The following is a 15,130-nucleotide window of genomic DNA, read 5'->3' as shown; positions in this document are numbered from 1 at the left end:
GGTACTGCACCTTAGCCCGGGTACCTCACCCCCTGGTACCTCGAGGAGAACTTAGAAAAATTTCGACAAATTTTTGGTGAGCTCCAGGGAGAGAGGCTGATTTTTCGCTTTTTGAGGCCGACCGCCGAACCGGCGCGGGGCGGACTCACAAGCACCGCAGAGCCGTGGGCACTTAGTCGTTTTTTCAGAGAGGCGACACTTAGTCGTTTTTTCAGAGGCGACACTTAGTCGTTTTTTCGAAAGTTGACACTTAGCCGTTTTTTCGAAAGTCGACACTTAGCCGTTTTTTTGGAAAGTTGACACTTAGTCGTTTTTTCGAAAGTTGACACTTAGTCGTTTTTTCGCCACAATTGGCTCTGAGCTCCAGGGGGAGAGCCTGGTTTTGCCTTATTTCAGGCCGGCTGGGGAACCGGCGCGGGTCGGATGCACGAGCCCGGCAGAGCCGTGGGCACTTAGAAAATTTTCGCCGATTAAGCTGGGACCTCCAGGCGGAGACCGGCATTCCTCGTCCTCGGGGTTCGACCCAGGAACCGGCGCTGGGCAGACGCCGTAGCCACGCAGAGCCGTGGGCACTTAGAAAATATTCGCCAAGTTGGCTCTGAGCTCCAGGCGGAGAGGCTGGTTTTGCCTTATTTCAGGCCGGCTGGGGAACCGGCGCGGGTCGGATGCACGAGCCCGCAGAGCCGTGGGCACTTTGCCATTTTCTCAGAGTCGACACTTAGTCGTTTTTTCAGAGAGGCGACACTCTGTCGTTTTTTCGAAAGTTGACACTTTGCCGTTTTTTCAGAGAGGCGACACTTAGCCGTTTTTTCGAAAGTTGACACTTAGCCGTTTTTTCGAAAGTCGACACTTAGCCGTTTTTTCAGAGATGTGACACTTAGAAACTTTTTGCCAAGTTGGCTGTGAGCTCCAGGAGGAGACCGTCATTTTTCGTCATTCGAGGCCGACTGCGGAACCGGCGCTGGGCGGACGCCAAAGCTCGGCAGGGCCGTGGGCACTTAGAAACTTTTTGCCAAGTTGGCTGTGAGCTCCAGGAGGAGACCGTCATTTTTCGTCATTCGAGGCCGACTGCGGAACCGGCGCTGGGCGGACGCCAAAGCTCGGCAGGGCCGTGGGCACTTAGAAACTTTTTGCCAAGTTGGCTGTGAGCTCCAGGAGGAGACCGTCATTTTTCGTCATTCGAGGCCGACTGCGGAACCGGCGCTGAGCGGACGCCAAAGCTCGGCAGGGCCGTGGGCACTTAGAAACTTTTTGCCAAGTTGGCTGTGAGCTCCAGGAGGAGACCGTTATTTTTCGTCATTCGAGGCCGACTGCGGAACCGGCGCTGAGCGGACGCCAAAGCTCGGCATGGCCGTGGGCACTTAGAAACTTTTTGCCAAGTTGGCTGTGAGCTCCAGGAGGAGACCGTTATTTTTCGTCATTCGAGGCCGACTGCGGAACCGGCGCTGGGCGGACGCCAAAGCTCGGCAGGGCCGTGGGCACTTAGAAACTTTTTGCCAAGTTGGCTGTGAGCTCCAGGAGGAGACCGTTATTTTTCGTCATTCGAGGCCGACTGCGGAACCGGCGCTGAGCGGACGCCAAAGCTCGGCAGGGCCGTGGGCACTTAGAAACTTTTTGCCAAGTTGGCTGTGAGCTCCAGGAGGAGACCGTTATTTTTCGTCATTCGAGGCCGACTGCGGAACCGGCGCTGGGCGGACGCCAAAGCTCGGCAGGGCCGTGGGCACTTAGAAACTTTTTGCCAAGTTGGCTGTGAGCTCCAGGAGGAGACCGTTATTTTTCGTCATTCGAGGCCGACTGCGGAACCGGCGCTGGGCGGACGCCAAAGCTCGGCAGGGCCGTGGGCACTTAGAAACTTTTTGCCAAGTTGGCTGTGAGCTCCAGGAGGAGACCGTTATTTTTCGTCATTCGAGGCCGACTGCGGAACCGGCGCTGGGCGGACGCCAAAGCTCGGCAGGGCCGTGGGCACTTAGAAACTTTTTGCCAAGTTGGCTGTGAGCTCCAGGAGGAGACCGTTATTTTTCGTCATTCTAGGCCGGCTGCAGAACCGGCGCGGGTCGGATGCACGAGCCCGCAGAGCCGTGGGCACTTTGCCACTTTTTCGCCACAATTGGCTGTGAGCTCCAGGAGGAGACCGTTATTTTTCGTCATTCTAGGCCGGTTGCAGAACCGGCGCGGCTCGGATGCACGAGCCCGCAGAGCCGTGGGCACTTAGAAAATTTTCAGAGAGGCGACACTTTGCCATTTTTTCAGAGAGGTGACACTTAGTCGTTTTTTCGAAAGTTGACACTTAGCCGTTTTTTCGAAAGTTGACACTTAGTCGTTTTTTCGAAAGTTGACACTTAGTCGTTTTTTCGCCAAAGTGCCCACCTCCAGCGCGTGCCACGGCGCTTTCCAGGTCTTCTATCCGACCTTGTGCTGTCGAGGACGGCGTGTCCGACGCCGTGGGGAGACCAGCACCATCTCCTCCATACTCGTAAACGAGGTGCTTTGGAAAACGGGGGGAAAGTCGATGAGTACACTGACTACTGGGACCATTTCATTGTACTCTGGCGCACCTGAAGACCAAAAAAGGTACTGCACCTTAGCCCGGGTACCTCACCCCCTGGTACCTCGAGGAGAACTTAGAAAAATTTCGACAAATTTTTGGTGAGCTCCAGGGAGAGAGGCTGATTTTTTGCTTTTTGAGGCCGACCGCCGAACCGGCGCGGGGCGGACTCACAAGCCCCGCAGAGCCGTGGGCACTTAGTCGTTTTTTCGAAAGTTGACACTTAGCCGTTTTTTCGAAAGTTGACACTTAGCCGTTTTTTCGAAAGTCGACACTTAGCCGTTTTTTCGAAAGTTGACACTTAGTCGTTTTTTCGCCGATTTTGCTGGGACCTCCAGGCGAGGACCGGCGTTTTTCGTCTTCCGGGTCCGACCCGGGAACCAGCGCCGAGCGGACACATTCGCTCGCTAGTGCCGTTGGCACTTAGAAAATTTTTCGTTTGTCATGAGCTCCGGGCGGAGACCGGCGTTTTTCGTCTTCCGGGTTCGACCCGGGAACCAGCGCCGAGCGGACACATTCGCTCGCTAGTGCCGTTGGCACTTAGAAAATTTTTCGTTTGTCATGAGCTCCGGGCGGAGACCGGCGTTTTTCGTCTTCCGGGTTCGACCCGGGAACCAGCGCCGAGCGGACACATTCGCTCGCTAGTGCCGTTGGCACTTAGAAAATTTTTCGTTTGTCATGAGCTCCGGGCGGAGACCGGCGTTTTTCGTCTTCCGGGTTCGACCCGGGAACCAGCGCCGAGCGGACACATTCGCTCGCTAGTGCCGTTGGCACTTAGAAAATTTTTCGTTTGTCATGAGCTCCGGGCGGAGACCGGCGTTTTTCGTCTTCCGGGTTCGACCCGGGAACCAGCGCCGAGCGGACACATTCGCTCGCTAGTGCCGTTGGCACTTAGAAAATTTTTCGTTTGTCATGAGCTCCGGGCGGAGAGCGGCGTTTTTCGTCTTCCGGGTTCGACCCGGGAACCAGCGCCGAGCGGACACATTCGCTCGCTAGTGCCGTTGGCACTTAGAAAATTTTTCGTTTGTCATGAGCTCCGGGCGGAGAGCGGCGTTTTTCGTCTTCCGGGTTCGACCCGGGAACCAGCGCCGAGCGGACACATTCGCTCGCTAGTGCCGTTGGCACTTAGAAAATTTTTCGTTTGTCATGAGCTCCGGGCGGAGAGCGGCGTTTTTCGTCTTCCGGGTTCGACCCGGGAACCAGCGCCGAGCGGACACATTCGCTCGCTAGTGCCGTTGGCACTTAGAAAATTTTTCGTTTGTCATGAGCTCCGGGCGGAGAGCGGCGTTTTTCGTCTTCCGGGTTCGACCCGGGAACCAGCGCCGAGCGGACACATTCGCTCGCTAGTGCCGTTGGCACTTAGAAAATTTTTCGTTTGTCATGAGCTCCGGGCGGAGAGCGGCGTTTTTCGTCTTCCGGGTTCGACCCGGGAACCAGCGCCGAGCGGACACATTCGCTCGCTAGTGCCGTTGGCACTTAGAAAATTTTTCGTTTGTCATGAGCTCCGGGCGGAGACCGGCATTTTTCGTCATTCGAGGCCGACGGGGGAACCAGCCGGAGCGGACACGTTTGCTCGGAAGAGCCGTTGGCACTTAGAAAAAATTCCGTGTCTCGTGAGCTCCAGGGGGGACAGGCTGGTTTTATTCATCCGTAGCCGACATGGGAACCAGCGCGGAGCGGATTGGTGTTGCGCTGCCATATACCTCATCTCTCTCAGGAGTCCCCCCCTTATACGTGCCGATGGTGTTTTGGAAAACGGGGGGTAACTGGATGAGTACACTGACTAGGGGGACCAGTACACTAGCGAGTGGGACCAGTACACTGACTAGTGGGACCAACACACTATGAGCGCCTGGTACCTAAAATGGAAGTATAGAGGCCGAATTTCGGGCAAGATCACGCCGGGTTAGGCTTCCAGGACCTCGGCTAAGCAATTTTAACGGGTTGCCCGGTTCTTTTTTGAACCAGCCCGGTTCTTTTTTTTATCCAACCCGGTTCTTTTTACACTTCCAGCTGGAGCTCGGGAGCGGCTTTTTGCACAAGATCACGCCGTGTTAGGCTTCCAGGACCTCGGCTAAGCAATTTTAACGGGTCGCCCGGTTCTTTTTTGATCCAGCCCGGTTCTTTTTTTATCCAGCCCGGTTCTTTTTACACTTCCAGCTGGAGCTCGGGAGCGGCTTTTTGCACAAGATCACGCCGTGTTAGGCTTCCAGGACCTCGGCTAAGCAATTTTAACGGGTCGCCCGGTTCTTTTTTGATCCAGCCCGGTTCTTTTTTTTATCCAGCCCGGTTCTTTTTACACTTCCAGCTGGAGCTCGGGAGCGGCTTTTTGCACAAGATCACGCCGTGTTAGGCTTCCAGGACCTCGGCGAAGCAATTTTAACGGGTCGCCCGGTTCTTTTTTGATCCAGCCCGGTTCTTTTTTTTATCCAGCCCGGTTCTTTTTACACTTCCAGCTGGAGCTCGGGAGCGGCTTTTTGCACAAGATCACGCCGTGTTAGGCTTCCAGGACCTCGGCTAAGCAATTTTAACGGGTCGCCCGGTTCTTTTTTGATCCAGCCCGGTTCTTTTTTTTATCCAGCCCGGTTCTTTTTACACTTCCAGCTGGAGCTCGGGAGCGGCTTTTTGCACAAGATCACGCCGTGTTAGGCTTCCAGGACCTCGGCTAAGCAATTTTAACGGGTCGCCCGGTTCTTTTTTGATCCAGCCCGGTTCTTTTTTTTATCCAGCCTGGTTCTTTTTACACTTCCAGCTGGAGCTCGGGAGCGGCTTTTTGCACAAGATCACGCCGTGTTAGGCTTCCAGGACCTCGGCTAAGCAATTTTAACGGGTCGCCCGGTTCTTTTTTTGATCCAGCCCGGTTCTTTTTTTATCCAGCCCGGTTCTTTTTACACTTCCAGCTGGAGCTCAGCAGCGGCTTTTTGCACAAGATCACGCCGGGTTAGGCTTCCAGGACCTCGGCTAAGCAATTTTAACGGGTCGCCCGGTTCTTTTTTTGATCCAGCCCGGTTCTTTTTTTATCCAGCCCGGTTCTTTTTACACTTCCAGCTGGAGCTCGGGAGCGGCTTTTTGCACAAGATCACGCCGTGTTAGGCTTCCAGGACCTCGGCTAAGCAATTTTAATGGGCCGCCCGGTTCTTTTTTGATCCAGCCCGGTTCTTTTTTTATCCAGCCCGGTTCTTTTTACACTTCCAGCTGGAGCTCGGGAGCGGCTTTTTGCACAAGATCACGCCGTGTTAGGCTTCCAGGACCTCGGCGAAGCAATTTTAACGGGTCGCCCGGTTCTTTTTTGATCCAGCCCGGTTCTTTTTTTTATCCAGCCCGGTTCTTTTTACACTTCCAGCTGGAGCTCGGGAGCGGCTTTTTGCACAAGATCACGCCGTGTTAGGCTTCCAGGACCTCGGCTAAGCAATTTTAACGGGTCGCCCGGTTCTTTTTTGATCCAGCCCGGTTCTTTTTTTTATCCAGCCCGGTTCTTTTTTTTATCCAGCCTGGTTCTTTTTACACTTCCAGCTGGAGCTCGGGAGCGGCTTTTTGCACAAGATCACGCCGTGTTAGGCTTCCAGGACCTCGGCTAAGCAATTTTAACGGGTCGCCCGGTTCTTTTTTTTATCCAGCCCGGTTCTTTTTTTTTATCCAGCCTGGTTCTTTTTACACTTCCAGCTGGAGCTCGGGAGCGGCTTTTTGCACAAGAACACGCCGTGTTAGGCTTCCAGGACCTCGGCTAAGCAATTTTAACGGGTCGCCCGGTTCTTTTTTGATCCAGCCCGGTTCTTTTTTTTATCCAGCCCGGTTCTTTTTACACTTCCAGCTGGAGCTCGGGAGCGGCTTTTTGCACAAGAACACGCCGTGTTAGGCTTCCAGGACCTCGGCTAAGCAATTTTAACGGGTCGCCCGGTTCTTTTTTGATCCAGCCCGGTTCTTTTTTTTATCCAGCCCGGTTCTTTTTACACTTCCAGCTGGAGCTCGGGAGCGGCTTTTTGCACAAGAACACGCCGTGTTAGGCTTCCAGGACCTCGGCTAAGCAATTTTAACGGGTCGCCCGGTTCTTTTTTGAACCAGCCCGGTTCTTTTTTTTATCCAGCCCGGTTCTTTTTACACTTCCAGCTGGAGCTCGGGAGCGGCTTTTTGCACAAGAACACGCCGTGTAAGGCTTCCAGGACCTCGGCTAAGCAATTTTAACGGGTCGCCCGGTTCTTTTTTGAACCAGCCCGGTTCTTTTTTTTATCCAGCCCGGTTCTTTTTACACTTCCAGCTGGAGCTCGGGAGCGGCTTTTTGCACAAGATCACGCCGTGTTAGGCTTCCAGGACCTCGGCTAAGCAACTTTAACGGGTCGCCCGGTTCTTTTTTGATCCAGCCCGGTTCTTTTTTTTATCCAGCCCGGTTCTTTTTACACTTCCAGCTGGAGCTCGGGAGCGGCTTTTTGCACAAGATCACGCCGTGTTAGGCTTCCAGGACCTCGGCTAAGCAATTTTAACGGGTCGCCCGGTTCTTTTTTGATCCAGCCCGGTTCTTTTTTTTATCCAGCCCGGTTCTTTTTACACTTCCAGCTGGAGCTCGGGAGCGGCTTTTTGCACAAGAACACGCCGTGTTAGGCTTCCAGGACCTCGGCTAAGCAATTTTAACGGGTCGCCCGGTTCTTTTTTGATCCAGCCCGGTTCTTTTTTTTATCCAGCCCGGTTCTTTTTACACTTCCAGCTGGAGCTCGGGAGCGGCTTTTTGCACAAGAACACGCCGTGTTAGGCTTCCAGGACCTCGGCTAAGCAATTTTAACGGGTCGCCCGGTTCTTTTTTGAACCAGCCCGGTTCTTTTTTTGATCCAGCCCGGTTCTTTTTAAACTTCCAGCTGGAGCTCGGGAGCGGCTTTTTGCACAAGATCACGCCGGGTTAGGCTTCCAGGACCTCGGCTAAGCAATTTTAACGGGTCGCCCGGTTCTTTTTTGATCCAGCCCGGTTCTTTTTTTTTTATCCAGCCTGGTTCTTTTTACACTTCCAGCTGGAGCTCGGGAGCGGCTTTTTGCACAAGATCACGCCGTGTTAGGCTTCCAGGACCTCGGCTAAGCAATTTTAACGGGTCGCCCGGTTCTTTTTTGATCCAGCCCGGTTCTTTTTCCACTTCCAGCTGGAGCTCAGCAGCGGCTTTTTGCACAAGATCACGCCGGGTTAGGGTTCCAGGACCTCGGCTAAGCAATTTTAACGGGCCGCCCGGTTCTTTTTTTGATCCAGCCCGGTTCTTTTTACACTTCCAGCTGGAGCTCAGCAGCGGCTTTTTGCACAAGATCACGCCGGGTTAGGCTTCCAGGACCTCGGCTAAGCACTTCTAACGGGCCCTGGTCCACCCCTGCCAGCGCATTTCAAAACTTGGCATTAATTTCGACCTAAGAGACGAAGTCTGATTTTTTTCTACCACTTGGGCGGCCTTTTTGCACCCAGAACACCCGCACCGGCACCATAAATTCGAAGGGTGCCGAGTGCGTCGGCGCAGATTCTGCGACGGAGTGACACTTCCCTCTTGTGGACATTCGGCGGTAGGTGAAATGCGCACTCGGTCTTCTCTTTTCTTTTCCTTCCAGTGAAACTTTGGCAACATTCTGCGAGCTGCTGGCTTCCAGAACCTCGGCCAAGCAGGTGGAGGATTTTTTTCCACTTCCAGCTGGAGGTGAGGAGGGACTTTTTGGGCAAGATCACGCCGACTTAGCAAGCAAGGTGGAAGTGCCAGCATGCAGTGGCTGGAAGTGTGGATGTGGAGCTCCAGCACCCTCCCTGCCTATGGAAGTGTGGAGCTCCAGCACCCTCCCTGCCTATGGAAGTGTGGAGCTCCAGCACCCTCCCTGCCTATGGAAGTGTGGAGCTCCAGCACCCTCCCTGCCTATGGAAGTGTGGAGCTCCAGCACCCTCCCTGCCTATGGAAGTGTGGAGCTCCAGCACCCTCCCTGCCTATGGAAGTGTGGAGCTCCAGCACCCTCCCTGCCTATGGAAGTGTGGAGCTCCAGCACCCTCCCTGCCTATGGAAGTGTGGAGCTCCAGCACCCTCCCTGCCTATGGAAGTGTGGAGCTCCAGCACCCTCCCTGCCTATGGAAGTGTGGAGCTCCAGCACCCTCCCTGCCTATGGAAGTGTGGAGCTCCAGCACCCTCCCTGCCTATGGAAGTGTGGAGCTCCAGCACCCTCCCTGCCTATGGAAGTGTGGAGCTCCAGCACCCTCCCTGCCTATGGAAGAGCCACCTCCGCGGGCATGCTGCTCAACCACGCCGGCCCAGAGTTCCAGCCGCTCGGCTACACTCTCTCACAAGCCCCGCCTGGAGCTCCCCAGCCCACCCCTGGTACCTCAACTACCGAGGCCAGCCGCTCGACCAGGCCGGCCCAGAGTTCCAGCCGCTCGGCTACACTCTCTCACAAGCCCCGCCTGGAGCTCCCCAGCCCGCCCCTGGTACCTCAACTACCGAGGCCAGCCGCTCGACCAGGCCGGCCCAGAGTTCCAGCCGCTCGGCTTCACTCTCTCACAAGCCCCGCCTGGAGCTCCCCAGCCCGCCCCTGGTACCTCAACTACCGAGGCCAGCCGCTCGACCACGCCGGCGCAGAGTTCCAGCCGCTCGGATAAGCTCTGCCACTCTCCCGCTAAGCAGCCACCGGTAACGGGGAAATGTCGCCGCCTTGTGGACACGCCCTTGTAAATGAATGGGCTTTCGCACTTAGTGCAATTTTCGCCAGCTCCGTGGCTGCAAGTATGGAGCTATGGAGCCACCAGCCAGGCTGGAGCTCTGGAGCTCTGGAAGTATGGAGCTCTGGAGCTATGGAGCTATGGAGCTATGGAGCTATGGAGCTATGGAGCTATGGAGCTCTGGGGCTATGGAGCTATGGAGCTATGGAGCTATGGAAGTATGGAGCTATGGAGCTATGGAGCTATGGAAGTATGGAAGTATGGAGCTATGGAGCTATGGAAGTACGGAGCTATGGAGCTATGGAAGTATGGAAGTATGGTAGTATGGAGCTATGGAGCTATGGAGCTATGGAGCTCTGGAGCTCTGGAGCTATGGAGCTATGGAAGTAGGGAGCTATGGAGCTATGGATGTATGGAGCTATGGAGCCACCAGCCAGCCAGGCTGGAGCTATGGAAGTATGGAGCCATGGAGCTCCGGAGCTATGGAAGTATGGAGCTATGGAGCTCTGGTGCTATGGAGCTATGGAGCTCTGGTGCTATGGAGCTATGGAGCTCTGGTGCTATGGAGCTATGGAGCTCTGGTGCTATGGAGCTATGGAGCTCTGGTGCTATGGAGCTATGGAGCTCTGGTGCTATGGAGCTATGGAGCTCTGGTGCTATGGAGCTATGGAGCTCTGGTGCTATGGAGCTATGGAGCTCTGGTGCTATGGAGCCACCAGCCAGCACCCTCCGTGGCTGGATCAATGGAAGTGTTTTAGGTACCAGGCAGCCAAAGGGCCGGGGCCTCACGCTCGACCACGCCGGCGCAGAGTTCCAGCCGCTCGGATAAGCTCTGTCACTCACCCGCCGCGCAGCCACCGGTAACGGGGAAATGTCGCCGCCTGGCGGACACGCCGTTGTAAATGAATGGGCTTTCGCACTTAGTGCAATTTTCGCCAACTCTCTGACTGGAGCTATGGAAGTATGGAGCTATGGAGCCACCAGCCACCCAGGCTGGAGCTATGGAGCTCTGGAGGTATGGAGCTATGGAGCCCTGGAGCTATGGAGCTATGGAGCCCTGGAGCTATGGAGCCCTGGAGCTATGGAGCTATGGAGCTCTGGTGCTATGGAGCTATGGAGCTCTGGTGCTATGGAGCTCTGGTGCTATGGAGCCCTGGAGCTATGGAGCCCTGGAGCTATGGAGCTATGGAGCCCTGGAGCTATGGAGCTATGGAGCCCTGGAGCTATGGAGCTATGGAGCTATGGAGCTATGGAGCTATGGAGCTATGGAGCTATGGAGCTATGGAGCTCTGGTGCTATGGAGCTCTGGTGCTATGGAGCTATGGAGCTCTGGTGCTATGGAGCTATGGAGCTCTGGAGGTATGGAGCTCTGGAGGTATGGAGCTCTGGTGCTATGGAGCTATGGAGCTATGGAGCTATGGAGCTCTGGTGCTATGGAGCTCTGGAGCTCTGGTGCTATGGAGCTATGGAGCTCTGGTGCTATGGAGCTATGGAGCTCTGGTGCTATGGAGCTATGGAGCTCTGGTGCTATGGAGCTATGGAGCTCTGGTGCTATGGAGCTATGGAGCTCTGGTGCTATGGAGCTATGGAGCTCTGGTGCTATGGAGCTATGGAGCTATGGAGCTCTGGAAGTATGGAGCTCTGGTGCTATGGAGCTATGGAGCTCTGGTGCTATGGAGCTATGGAGCTCTGGTGCTATGGAGCTATGGAGCTCTGGTGCTATGGAGCTCTGGAGCTCTGGTGCTATGGAGCTATGGAGCTATGGAGCCACCAGCCAGCACCCTCCGTGGCTGGATCAATGGAAGTGGTTTAGGTACCAGGCAGCCAAAGGGCCGAGGCCTCACGCTCGACCACGCCGGCGCAGAGTTCCAGCCGCTCGGATAAGCTCTGTCACTCACCCGCCGCGCAGCCACCGGTAAAGGGGAAATGTCGCCGCCTTGTGGACACGCCGTTGTAAATGAATGGGCTTTCGCACTTAGTGCAATTTTAGCCAACTCTCTGACTGGAGCTATGGAAGTATGGAGCTATGGAGCCACCAGCCACCCAGGCTGGAGCTATGGAGCTATGGAGCTCTGGTGCTATGGAGCTATGGAGCTCTGGTGCTATGGAGCTCTGGAGCTCTGGTGCTATGGAGCTATGGAGCTATGGAGCTCTGGAAGTATGGAGCTCTGGTGCTATGGAGCTATGGAGCTCTGGTGCTATGGAGCTATGGAGCTCTGGTGCTATGGAGCTATGGAGCTCTGGTGCTATGGAGCTATGGAGCTATGGAGCTATGGAGCTATGGAAATATGGAAGTATGGAGCTATGGAGCTATGGAAGTACGGAGCTATGGAGCTATGGAAGTATGGAAGTATGGAAGTATGGAGCTATGGAGCTATGGAGCTATGGAGCTCTGGAGCTCTGGAGCTATGGAGCTATGGAAGTAGGGAGCTATGGAGCTATGGATGTATGGAGCTATGGAGCCACCAGCCAGCCAGGCTGGAGCTATGGAAGTATGGAGCCATGGAGCTCCGGAGCTATGGAAGTATGGAGCTATGGAGCTATGGAGCTCTGGAGCTCTGGAGCTCTGGAGCTATGGAGCTATGGAGCTCTGGAGCTCTGGAGGTATGGAGCTCTGAAGCTATGGAGCTATGGAGCTCTGGTGCTATGGAGCTATGGAGCTCTGGTGCTATGGAGCTCTGGTGCTATGGAGCTATGGAGCTCTGGAGGTATGGAGCTCTGGAGGTATGGAGCTCTGGAGGTATGGAGGTATGGAGCTACGGAGCTATGGAAGTATGGAGCTATGGAAGTACGGAGCTCTGGAGCTCTGGAGCTATGGAGCTCTGGAGCTCTGGAGCTCTGGAGCTCTGGAGCTATGGAGCTATGGAGCTATGGAAGTAGGGAGCTATGGAGCTATGGATGTATGGAGCTATGGAGCCACCAGCCAGCCAGGCTGGAGCTATGGAAGTATGGAGCCATGGAGCTCCGGAGCTATGGAAGTATGGAGCTATGGAGCTATGGAGCTCTGGAGCTATGGAGCTCTGGAGCTATGGAGCTCTGGTGCTATGGAGCTATGGAGCTCTGGTGCTATGGAGCTATGGAGCTCTGGAGGTATGGAGCTATGGAGCCCTGGAGCTCTGGTGCTATGGAGCTCTGGTGCTATGGAGCTATGGAGCTCTGGAGGTATGGAGCCACCAGCCAGCACCCTCCGTGGCTGGATCAATGGAAGTGTTTTAGGTACCAGGCAGCCAAAGGGCCGGGGCCTCACGCTCGACCACGCCGGCGCAGAGTTCCAGCCGCTCGGATAAGCTCTGTCACTCACCCGCCGCGCAGCCACCGGTAACGGGGAAATGTCGCCGCCTGGCGGACACGCCCTTGTAAATGAATGGGCTTTCGCACTTAGTGCAATTTTCGCCAACTCTCTGACTGGAGCTATGGAAGTATGGAGCTATGGAGCCACCAGCCACCCAGGCTGGAGCTATGGAGCTCTGGAGGTATGGAGCTCTGGTGCTATGGAAGTATGGAGCTATGGAGCTATGGAAGTATGGCGCTATGGAGCTATGGAGCTCTGGAAGTATGGAGCTATGGAGCTATGGAGCTCTGGAGGTATGGAGCTATGGAGCCCTGGAGCCCTGGAGCTATGGAGCCCTGGAGCTATGGAGCTATGGAGCCCTGGAGCTATGGAGCTATGGAGCCCTGGAGCTATGGAGCTATGGAGCCCTGGTGCTATGGAGCTATGGAGCTCTGGTGCTATGGAGCTATGGAGCTCTGGTGCTATGGAGCTATGGAGCTCTGGTGCTATGGAGCTATGGAGCTCTGGTGCTATGGAGCTATGGAGCTCTGGTGCTATGGAGCTATGGAGCTCTGGTGCTATGGAGCTATGGAGCTCTGGTGCTATGGAGCTATGGAGCTCTGGTGCTATGGAGCTATGGAGCTCTGGTGCTATGGAGCTATGGAGCTCTGGTGCTATGGAGCTATGGAGCTCTGGTGCTATGGAGCTATGGAGCTGGTGCTATGGAGCTCTGGTGCTATGGAGCTCTGGTGCTATGGAGCTATGGAGCTCTGGTGCTATGGAGCTCTGGAGCTCTGGAGGTATGGAGCTATGGAGCCACCAGCCAGCACCCTCCGTGGCTGGATCAATGGAAGTGTTTTAGGTACCAGGCAGCCAAAGGGCCGAGGCCTCACGCTCGACCACGCCGGCGCAGAGTTCCAGCCGCTCGGATAAGCTCTGTCACTCACCCGCCGCGCAGCCACCGGTAACGGGGAAATGTCGCCGCCTTGTGGACACGCCGTTGTAAATGAATGGGCTTTCGCACTTAGTGCAATTTTAGCCAACTCTCTGACTGGAGCTATGGAAGTATGGAGCTATGGAGCCACCAGCCACCCAGGCTGGAGCTATGGAGCTATGGAGCTCTGGTGCTATGGAGCTATGGAGCTATGGAGCTCTGGTGCTATGGAGCTATGGAGCTCTGGTGCTATGGAGCTATGGAGCTCTGGTGCTATGGAGCTATGGAGCTCTGGTGCTATGGAGCTCTGGTGCTATGGAGCTATGGAGCTCTGGTGCTATGGAGCTCTGGAGCTCTGGAGGTATGGAGCTATGGAGCCACCAGCCAGCACCCTCCGTGGCTGGATCAATGGAAGTGTTTTAGGTACCAGGCAGCCAAAGGGCCGAGGCCTCACGCTCGACCACGCCGGCGCAGAGTTCCAGCCGCTCGGATAAGCTCTGTCACTCACCCGCCGCGCAGCCACCGGTAACGGGGAAATGTCGCCGCCTGGCGGACACGCCGTTGTAAATGAATGGGCTTTCGCACTTAGTGCAATTTTAGCCAACTCTCTGACTGGAGCTATGGAAGTATGGAGCTATGGAGCCACCAGCCACCCAGGCTGGAGCTATGGAGCTATGGAGCTCTGGTGCTATGGAGCTATGGAGCTATGGAGCTCTGGTGCTATGGAGCTATGGAGCTCTGGTGCTATGGAGCTATGGAGCTCTGGTGCTATGGAGCTATGGAGCTCTGGTGCTATGGAGCTCTGGTGCTATGGAGCTATGGAGCTCTGGTGCTATGGAGCTCTGGAGCTCTGGAGGTATGGAGCTATGGAGCCACCAGCCAGCACCCTCCGTGGCTGGATCAATGGAAGTGTTTTAGGTACCAGGCAGCCAAAGGGCCGAGGCCTCACGCTCGACCACGCCGGCGCAGAGTTCCAGCCGCTCGGATAAGCTCTGTCACTCACCCGCCGCGCAGCCACCGGTAACGGGGAAATGTCGCCGCCTGGCGGACACGCCGTTGTAAATGAATGGGCTTTCGCACTTAGTGCAATTTTAGCCAACTCCGTGGCTGCAAGTATGGAAGTATGGAGCTATGGAGCCACCAGCCAGCACCCTCCGCGGCTGGAGCTATGGAAGTATGGAGCTATGGAGCTCTGGGGCTATGGAAGTATGGAGCTCTGGGGCTATGGAGCTCCGGGGCTATGGAGCTCCGGGGCTATGGAGCTCCGGGGCTATGGAGCTCCGGGGCTATGGAGCTCCGGGGCTATGGAGCTCCGGGGCTATGGAGCTATGGAGCTCCGGGGCTATGGAGCTCCGGGGCTATGGAGCTCCGGGGCTATGGAGCTCCGGGGCTATGGAGCTCTGGAGCTATGGAAGTATGGATGATCCAGCACCCTCCGTGGCTGACCGCTGGTGCTCGGGGCCGGTGAACTCGGCACCCGCCTCCGGCGGGTGCCTCGGTGACCGCCGTCGCTTGGGGCCAGTGAACTCGGCACCCGCCTTCGGCGGGTGCCTCGGTGACCGGTTGTCGCTTGGGGCCAGTGAACTCGGCACCCGCCTTCGGCGGGTGCCTCGGTGACCGGTTGTCGCTTGGGGCCGGTGAACTCGGCACCCGCCTTCGGCGGGTGCCTCGGTGACCGGTTGTCGCTTGGGGCCGGTGAACTCGGCACCCGCCTTCGGC

Source organism: Syngnathus leptorhynchus, unplaced genomic scaffold (genome assembly GCF_054491065.1).
Source record: "Syngnathus leptorhynchus isolate UIUO unplaced genomic scaffold, UIUO_Slep HiC_scaffold_75, whole genome shotgun sequence".
Taxonomy (NCBI): domain Eukaryota; kingdom Metazoa; phylum Chordata; class Actinopteri; order Syngnathiformes; family Syngnathidae; genus Syngnathus; species Syngnathus leptorhynchus.
This window is presented reverse-complemented; position numbering follows the sequence as displayed.